Source organism: Helianthus annuus, chromosome 3, assembly GCF_002127325.2.
Source record: "Helianthus annuus cultivar XRQ/B chromosome 3, HanXRQr2.0-SUNRISE, whole genome shotgun sequence".
In the NCBI taxonomy this organism is placed as follows: Eukaryota; Viridiplantae; Streptophyta; class Magnoliopsida; order Asterales; family Asteraceae; genus Helianthus; species Helianthus annuus.
The window spans coordinates 18,309,401-18,319,762 of record NC_035435.2 but is presented as its reverse complement, the minus strand read 5'-3'; the positions used below and the strand labels follow the sequence as shown (position 1 = coordinate 18,319,762).

Genomic DNA, 10,362 nt, shown 5'->3' with positions numbered 1-10,362 from the left:
ATCACAGATTCAGCTTTGGAAGTCTCGTTTCATAACATCATCTTGAGGGGAGTATTATTATCCTTTTTCTCTATATTTCGGGTTTCGCATTGGGGACAATGCGAAGTTCAAGTGTGGGGAGGGGGTTAACTTTGTTAACTTTGTTTGTCCTCAATATATATATATATAAAAAAAAAAATCAAATCAGAAAATTCAGAAAAATCATTCAAAAATACCTTTATTTTGTATATATATTAGTAAATAAACCGGTTGGTTGTGTTTTAGAAAGCTTCGGACTTGATAAAAACTTGACAAGCAAAATATTTTTGAAAAAGGAAACCGGAAAGCGTGACAAACAAAGAAAGACTTACATGATAGTTTTCACACTTTTACCCATTCCATCCGTTACGTGAGCATGTTTGAGCCTTGATATTGTTATATATTTGTTCATTTCGGATATAGGAGTGAGCCGGATGTTATGTGTAATTTAGAACTTGTCACTAGTATGCTTGTTAAGACCATGAATATGCGGATTTGTGTAAAAGTGATAGAGGCACTTAGATTACCCCTTTGTTGTAAACCTTGTTCTTTGTGTTGTGCTCCCCGTTCACCTTATGTTACCCTTTAGGATTAACCATGTCGAGCCTTCCCGTTTACCTTTGTTTACCCACATTATCACCCACTTAGCCAAATTTAGCCTTTGTATGTTTTAAACCCCTTTTTAGTGTTGAAACTCGGACAAAATAATCGTTTAACTAGCTTTTGTTTAAGTTTATTGTATAGTATGTTAAAAAAAAAAAAAAAAAAAAAAAAAAAAAAAACCCAGAAAATAAAACACCCTAAAATAGGGTGAAGTTGATAGAAATCGAGCGATTTTGAATGCTTAAATGTTAAAATTTCGTTGATAAGCTCGATTGCGCTTTAGTCGCCCTTTTAAGGCGTTTATATGTATAGTTGTATTACTTTCTTGCTAGTTAAACGCTAAAGCCGAGTTTTAACCATTTTCGCCACTTTAAATGTCTACATCCATACCCTTCGCCCAAGCCTAACGTTACAACCCGTAAAGACCTCTTGATTTACACTTATTTGCATGTTAGTTGGTGGAGACGAGATCTTATGACAAGCTTATGATATTACATGTTTCATTGACTAGGCGTTGAGTGTTTGCACATACACATTTTATGTATGTTTCATAAATAAAACCGAGTGTGTGTGAATATTGTGAGTCGTGTGAAGATTAACATGTCGAGTCAATTAAATGTGAAGTCACGGCTTTTTGGTTGTCGCTATTATAATTGCATATGCTTGTTGGGTTTTAGTCTTTTGATGATGTCTTTCGACAAACCGGCTAACCGTTTATAGTAGTTTTAAATAAAATAGTGTGTAAATTATCGTACTTGTTTGTTTCCTTCTTTTATTGCTTTTTAGTTCAGCTTGCTTGAGGACAAGCAAGGTTCAAGTGTGGGGAGATTTGATATTCGCTAATTTACACATATTTTAGTCCCCCGTTTTACCCCCATTTTATGCGTTTTCGGCCGTAAAACCGTCATTCGGATACTTAATTATCTACATTTTTGTTTACAGGCCTAAAACAGCATACCAGACAAGATGACAGCGAAAACGAGGACTTTCCGGACAAAACGACAAGGCTGCGAAGATTCTGTGAACAAAACTGACCTGGGCGTTTGGCACGGTCATGCGGGCATCCGCACGACCGTGCATATCCGACAAACAAGAAAGTGTCGGCGGTGAACCAGGCGTGCAAGCACGGCGTGCAAGGCTCTGAAGGCCAATCCGAAAAGGCACGGTCGTTCCGGATGTGGAACGGTCGTGCGTATCCGAGAACCAACATAACCTCGGAACTGAACGGCCAAGGAACAAAGCGTGCAAGCCAAATGCCGGTTTGGCACGCCCGTGCCAAACCTGGAACGTCCGTGCGTGTCCGAAGACCAGTCAACGATCTGTGACGTCATGCGGTATGGTGGCCCACCACCAATAATGCTTAAAGTGCACGGTCGTGCCAAATCAAGAACGACCGTGCCGATCAGAAAAACCATTTAAACAGAACAGAAGCATTTTAGACGTAACTCTGGACATTTTGGGAGCTCTGCAGGCGATTTTGAGGCTCCGAAGGCTGCTGCTTTCACTCGGATTCAAGCCACATTGCCCGGTTTTGCTCATTTACTATCCAGATTCTCATTCTTATGCTTGTTTATGGTTTGGTTTCTCAAATCTTTCCATACTTTTGTTACATTTCAAGCATTTAGACTGATTATAATGTATTAATGTAAGCCTTTGGGCAAAAACACAACAATCCCTTGCTTGATTAGTATGTTAATCTATGTTTGTAATGACATTTTGAAGTATTTTCTATGATTATCTTTGATGATTAGTTTGCAACCCTGTTATTGATATTGATTTCTTGATTATAAGTAATTGTGTTGGATGATTGGTGCTTGGTTAGGTAAGATAGTTGCAAAATGAAGCTTATTTAATCATGTATTAGTAAACTTTTAATTTGGTTAACTAGTTTAACTTGGTTAAAATGTAGGCACCATGATACTCTAACGGGTTAGTGGTTTAATAAAATGCAATTATTATTAATCAAGAGAGCTTGCCCTCACGGAAGGACTCTAACGGGTTAGATGGTGTTGTTACGGATTCTTGCCATGATTTGTTAGCCTAGTTAGTAGTTTCGGCCAAAATTGCTATCTTGGTGAATTTATGTGTAAGATTTGTAAAATGAACTCGGTTGTGATTTAATCTAGTTTATGCTTGTCTCGGTGGTTGCATTGTGTTTATCGGTGTTGCTTTCCTTGATTAAGTGAGGTTAGAAAACTCCTAACGGATGACTAACTTATTTTTAGGAGATTTTTGTAGACATTTATCAATCGCACGTTAAAGAACAATTTTAGGTGGTTAAAGTGTGTCTATCGTTTTAACTTTCCGAATGATTGTCATGTTAGGATTCCCGAAAGGGATACTAATTGTCTCGAAATGGAAAATTGACCAAATGCTTCTAAATGCCAAAACTGACTTAGTTGACATGCTGTGGTTATGTATTAAGCAAGGCTATTTATATATATTTTACTATGTTTTATAAGTATTTATTTATGCTTAGTTTAGATTAATTAAAACCAAAACAGCGTATGTTTTTACCGGTAATTTAGTGACAAAGGTCTAGTACTATTTCTCCGCCCATTTCCGTGGATCGATACTTGGTTCTTACCAATACTTTACTACATATATGACGGGGTACACTTGCCTCTTTCGTGTGTGTTTTGATGTAAAAGTAATAATCACTTTTATAAATTTAAAACTAATTCGTGTGTAATTTCATTATAAAAATATGTATAGTCGCGCACGTACCATTTGTTGTTTTCCCTTTTTTAAGCGTTCTTTCAAATCAGTACAACAGTTCCGTTTTATGGTTGCATTTCACTTTAAGGAATTTGATAATGGTGTTGTTTGGTTTTCCGACGAATAATGAGACTGTGGGTGTGAGATAGGAAGCTATGGGGATTTTTGGCAGCCGGAACAACAGAGATCGATGATGTTGGTTGATATATGGTAGCAGTGGTAATGGGGGAATGATGGTGTTGTTTTAATGATGTTTACGGTAGTGATGCATATGGTGGTGAATGAGTGAGCGATGATGAGTCATAATAGTGGTTGTTAAGGTGAGCAGGGTAATTCATGGATCAATGTGACCAATTTGTATGCTTTGGGCAACCACATCTTACTTTTTTACCTAATTTTCGTCACATTCAAAAAGTGAAAAGAAGAAAGCCAATGAACAATCTTTTCGCACTCTTCATATTATCGCCAAAGCAATTAACTTTCAACTGTAAGAACCCCCTTTTTAAGTTCATTCCTGTTGTTGTTCAGGTATATTAATTATATATGAATTTAAGTTGATGACAACTTTGGCAGATGATGACAACCTGGACGAAGAGGAGGTATACTAGGACGATGATGAGAGGGATTCTAGACAACTGCTGCAATGGGGCATAAGGTTCTTAAGGTGGCTGTTGCTGTAGAGTTGTATAATAAGCCTAATGAAGTTTTAGGGTAAGGTTTAATACTTTATTTGTAAATTATTAGAGTTTAGATTAGCTTAAATGTTTTTTTAGTTGTTTTAAATTTGAGGAAAAGTAGTAGTTTTAGTAAATAAGTTGATAGTTGAACTTCTAAATTTTGGCGATAAAAAAGATATCGCTGCCATGGTTTTAAAAAAGGGTTGAGGAGTGAGGCGCACGCCACGAGGTGAAACGCCCAAAAAACGGTTTTGAGGCTTGGCTCAGGGGGTTTCTAATATAATTGTTTTTGATGTTTTTATTTTTTTTTTTTTTTTGTCAAACAGTTATTGGATTTATTCGTTATCATTGTAGTTATAGCTGTTATTCGGATTTAGATGAGAAACGAAGTATGATAAGGTTAATCGTATCTGAAGTTTGTAAATCTTATCAATTACACGTCAACTTCGTTGGCCGCGGCGCAACACGCGCGGGTTTCTTTTCTAGTTTATATATATTTTCTAACATGATAAGTCATAATTATATTATTATATTATTAAATTAAATTAAAACACTATAAATAAGCAACTTTTCTATACATATATGTTTTGTACCTAATGCTTCTAATGCTTTAGGAGATTTTCAAAAAAAAATGATTTTTTTTTACTTTTCACCCAAAAGTATTTGCTAAATTACTTTTAACCCAAAACTATTTGTTTTTTTTAGTTTTAACCTAAAACTTTTTATCTTTTGCTATCTATCCTCACAATTTTTTTTTTTACTTTCAACTTTAGTCCTTTATAGTTTTCCTTTTTCGCAAATTTTTCACTTTATACTTCGTTCTAAATTTTGTGGGTTAACACATCGCAACGTGCGTGCGTGGTGTAACGTTTTTACGTTTTGTTCTAAACTTTGCGAGTTAACACGACGCAACATGCGTGTGTGGTTCAACGTTTTTACATCGTCTATTATTTCCCCATTTGACAAGTTCGACATAACGTGCGGATCCTAGATCGACTTAGTTATTAATTTCCATGTTTAGCGTTTCGGTCTAATTTCTTCACATAAACACCCCGCAACTTTGATGTTGGTGGTCGCTGCGGTAATGTAGCATTGACGTTATTTGGCACGGTTTTATGCCCCGTCGCAACGCGAGGGTTGAGAGTTTTTCAAAAAAAAATTGATTTTTTTTTTATTTTTCACTCAAAAGTATTTCATAAATTACTTTTAAACTAAAATTATTTGTTTTTTTACTATTAACCCAAAACTTTTTATCTTTTGCAATCTATTCTCACAAGTTTTTTTTACTTTCAACTTTGGTCATTTATAGTTCATTTTCCGCAAATTTTTTGTTTGATGCTTCAATCTAAATTTTGTTACTTAACACATCGCGACGTGCGTCTTTGGTTTAAAGTTTTTATGTTTCATTATAAATTTTGCGAGTTAACACGACGCAACGTGTGTATGTGGGTGAATGTTTTTACATCGTCTATTTTTTTCCCGTTTTACAGGTTCAACATAAACGTACGGGTCCTAGATCGACTTAGTTATAACTAAAGAATCTCCGCCACTTTGCGGCGGGTCGTAATTCTAGTTTATATTTTAATTTTATAAAGGAACTTAATTTTTAAATTTCAAATAAAGGCCGATCGAAACTGGAATGGTCTCATCATTAAAGAGATTCTATAATAAGTATTACCAACGTCCCATTCCATCGGTAATAGACACGGATGGTTCAATCTCTCACACACGCACTAATGTGTGCAATGGTTAAATGAATGGAGTGTTAGTTTGGTTTCCCTTAAAAATATGGGCAATACGTATGAGGAAGGGATCAATGTAGAGGTGTGAATTTTTTGGTCAAATTTATGAACAAGGTTAAAAATGGGGATGAGATGTGAATGCTTGGTAAATGATATCCCAATTATGTATTCTTTAGATTCAAATATTATTTACATTTCTAACTAGATTCATTTATGTTTTTCTTTTGTATTCCAACAAAAGAAGTCATTCGATAGAGTAATCTCCATGAGATTTTCCCGTTATTATTAATATAACATTAACAATATATTGATAGTTTGATAATAATATCTATCTATACTATATTATAAAAGAAACTATTATAAAAAACACAAATTAACCTTAATAGTTATTACTAGGGTGTTCACAATTCAATTTAAAACCGTGAAGTGAAACCGATCAAAATGGTCATCGGTTTGATTTCATGGTCGGGTTTGCTATTAACTTTCGGTTTGTGTATTAAGTTTACCGATATATTACTTTCGGATTCAAATTTAATATTTTAATTAAAAATTCAATAATATCTTATCACAAAAACCATTTTATAATTATTAAATATATTTATTTTATTCAACCCGTATAATACACGAGGTTCTAACCTAACGGTTGGGAGGACCGTGCAATTATACGGGTTGAAAAACACACTATGATTTTTTCAGAGTCGAGTCATCTTCTTCATTGTAACTCTCCCATTCATTGTTGATGTTGTGCAATGGAGGTTTCTTTTGTTGCTTTCTGTTCATAGTTGCTTTCTGTTTCACCATAGGTGCCGCGCGTGTTATGCACGCTTTGTCTCCTAATAGTAGATGATTTCTCATGTTGTAGGTTTCGCGCGTGCCCATGCGCATGTGTCTGTTGCGGAATTTGGGTGCTTGGTGGCCTTTGAGGTGGAGTAACAGAGGCTGATGGAGCAGCTTGTGCCTAGAGCAGTGCTTGTTGTGCGCTTAACTACGCATAGACCATGTTTAAAGATGTTGTTTGTTTGGCATACCAGGAGGCCAGAGTTTCTCCTTCAGGTAGCCCTAATATAGCTGAGAAGTTTAGCTGTGCCTGAGCTGATGGTGCTGAAGGACCTGCACCATGGTTTGGCGTTTGAACTCCTGGAGTTGTTTGGTTGATGACTCCAGGGGCTGTAAGGGCAGTTTGGTTGATATCTCCAGATGTGGCTTGGTTGATGACTCTGGAAGAACTTCCAAAGAAATCAGGTATTTCATTGTTCACTTGTTCTTCTCTAACGGTCCCGTTCCTTTGGTGCACTTGGACGTGAACGGTGTCCGTAGGCAGCTCAAAGGAAGAGTTTTCTCCGGCATCGTAAAAAGAAGGGTTTTGTTCAGCCATTCAGAGAGTGTTTTTTAATAGAAAAGAGATGAAAATGGTTGCAAAAATATGTGGTGCGCGCCAATGATGAAACATTAGTTAACATTAGGCTAACCAGCTGGGTCGTCTCGTGAATATGGGTTCAATCTCTTCCTCCACTCGCTGACTGATGGGTTCCTGTAAAACAGAACACCGGTGACTCGCCACAAGGAGGGGAATAGGGGGGTTCTCCTTGTGACCACCCTCCGGCGTGAGAATAAGTACTGTTCTGAGGAGAATAGTGTGTGTTATAGGTGAAATAGAGAGAGGGAGCAGAATGTTAAACCTGAAGGAGGAGTCCCCTATTTATAGCCGAAGGATGAAGGAGGGAAGGAGGGCCTTGCCAGCTGCCGCTGAATGCCAGCTGTCCGACCAAGAGGAATATCCTCTTGCTCTCCTCTGTCGTGCTCAGAGTAGTGGATGACATGGCGCGTCTTTATTCGTCCAGATAGGAGAATTATAGCAGTGGTTGTCGGCCTGTCCTAGGAATATCTTGCAGGTCCAGCTGGCGTCCGACTACTGGTGAGACGTGTTGCCCTTTTTGTCTGGGAGAGCATCTTTGGTGTCACCTGCAATTTCTTCCGAAAGCTTCTGGATATGCTCTGCTGATGTAGACGCCATGCTGGATAAAAGTGGTGTGGTCCCTGCCATGTATGCATGAACTTGGGACCATATATATACAGGAAAATTTCTAACTTGGTATATATAGAAGTTCAAATACACAAGTTATTAACAAACGAGACAAGTCAATTAAATTACAAAGACTCTAAACCGAGCTAAAACACTTGCAACATAGATGCATCATATCCGTCTTGACACATGATAAGCAACTCGATGTCTTTCAAATTTTTGCAATCCCTCTCCACATTATCTCAATCCCCCTAACATAACATAGCGTGACATTAATAAAATGAAACCAAAAAAATATCAAACCAGTAGTCTTAATACATTTTGGAATAATATGGACCTATTTGACCCGTTTTCATTTAAGCTCGTTTTTAATTGACCCAATTAGATATAAAATAACTATTAGATATTAGAATTTGTGCCAACTTTGAGACGCCTCTAATAGTTCATGCCGGACCATCAAAACATTTTGTTAATAAATTCCGGCATTAAACGTAAGACTAAATCGTTAATTTGTGAACGTGGAAGATGCCCTTCTTCATTCCCAAACTCAATTCAATTAAATAAAAGAGTGAGATTGTAGATACTAGTGAGATTTTCCGCACTATCACAACAGGTTTTCGGCAATCGTTCGGTTTGTTACATTCTTGTAAGATAGAGGTACTTGGTATAACAATCAACATGTGTTTACTTTAATCGAAACCATAAAACGAACACAGGTACCGATGTTTTTCGAAAGGTAGTGGGATTCTCCATGTGATCACGGCAAATTTTCAATCAGCATCGGTTTGGCTTGTTACACTTATCGGTATGATACAAACATGTGTTAAGTGACTTTTGTAGTTTAAACTTTTTCGTAATACATCGACAAAAATATACCTGTAGTATGAAAATAGTCTAATCCACTAGAGTTTATCAACAACTTTAGTACACAATGTAAAGTAACGTGTTTTGTACACCTTTCTAAATCCCCCCATTCCAATAGTTGGTTCTTCATAGATGCCTTGTATTGTATTGTAGAGTACACAGATCTAGAAATCTCCATGCTGAAATTATTGAGAATAACAAAACTCAAGTTTACAAAAATCACCAATGTCAATCAGGGTTATAAATATTCAACTGTTCAAGCCCAACAATTAACTGACTTGATATATTTCATTATTCAAACAGGCTTAATAGGACTAAATCTTGGCTTAAACATTTGTTCTTTTTTTTTTTTTTTTGGGGTGTTCAATTTTACAAACTCAAAAGTATAATAGCCAAATTAGAACCAGTAAAATCAAACAAAAATCGAATTTATTAAGCCTATCCGATTCATTTTAACCAAACAGAATGACATATAGTTGGTTAATTTGGTAAATTTGGTAAAATTAAACCTAATGATTATAAAAAAAGAATAATGGATTTTAATAATCTAAACTATTACCCGTTGGCCGACAACAGTCCCAACTTCAAAAATAACCAGTGGTGGTCCTAATTTTTCACATATTGTAAACTAATAAACCTTTACTAACTCAACCTTAATTTCTTTTTGTCCCGCTATCCTTTTCGGTTTAGTAAAGGTCCATTGGTGTTTACAATATATGAAAAGGTAAGAACACCACTGGTTATTTTTGAAGTTGGGATCGTTACCGGTCAACGGCGAATAGTTAGAATTATTAAAATCCATTATTCCTAAAAAATCCCAAGCAATCCGCTAAAGATATATCTTTTTTCCTACTGCACTATAATTATTCTTTCATCATACATCGCTACCCAAAATACTAACACTACTACACAAACTCTTTAAAGATGCGGTGAAATTTGATTGAAAATGCGGTGCGATAACCACATTAAAAATATTTTTATTCTAACTTATATTAAAAACGTTTCAACAACGTTTACCGAATCAAACACAAAACAAAACAAAACCGAATCAAAACACAAAACGTATACAATTTGAGAAAGTGGAATGTTTTCCAAATGAAGCTAAAAAAGTTTGCAACCGAAAAATGTCAAACGGACGACTTCATACGCCTTGTGACTCAACCGATCTCTTCAAACCATGCATCCCAATCCGTTGAAACCGCCTAAAAGAACAACAAAACATAACGTGACATTAACAAAATGAACCTTAAAAAATATAAAATTAATGCGCTAATACACTTTGGGATTATAGGTACATGTTTACCAAGTTTGACCCGTTTACGTTTTATCGAGTCTTATACTAATTTTAATTTTGGCCAACCAACCAAGCAAACAGAGTTTTTATTTGACTCGCTAGAGATAAAATAACTGTTAGATGATAGAATTTGGGCTAACCTTGAGACGCTTTTAGCGATTTCATTCCGGGCCATTAAACGCCTTGTGAATCAATTATGGCATTAGCTGTAAGACTAATTCTTCAATTTTTGATTGTGGATGCTTCCCATCTTCTTTCCATAACTAAACATAACTTAATAATAAGGTGAGATTGTAAATACATATAATTTAGCGCAATAGACAAGGCATATACAAAAACTTGCCTCTTTAACAATATCATATTGAATATGCTCAACAAATTCTTTCATATGGTTAATCACCATATAGCCACATTCCCAAGTGT

General features: G+C 35.9%; 1 long non-coding RNA gene across 1 annotated transcript; it reads right to left on the bottom strand.

The window, feature by feature from the left end:
• Positions 1 to 9,580: 9,580 nt before the first annotated feature.
• On the bottom strand, positions 9,581 to 10,208 carry LOC110928715. Its single transcript, XR_002586603.2, has 2 exons — positions 10,080 to 10,208; positions 9,581 to 9,847 (listed from the first exon to the last, which is right to left on the bottom strand). It is a non-coding gene; the product is annotated as an uncharacterized LOC110928715 (long non-coding RNA).
• Positions 10,209 to 10,362: the final 154 nt, after the last annotated feature.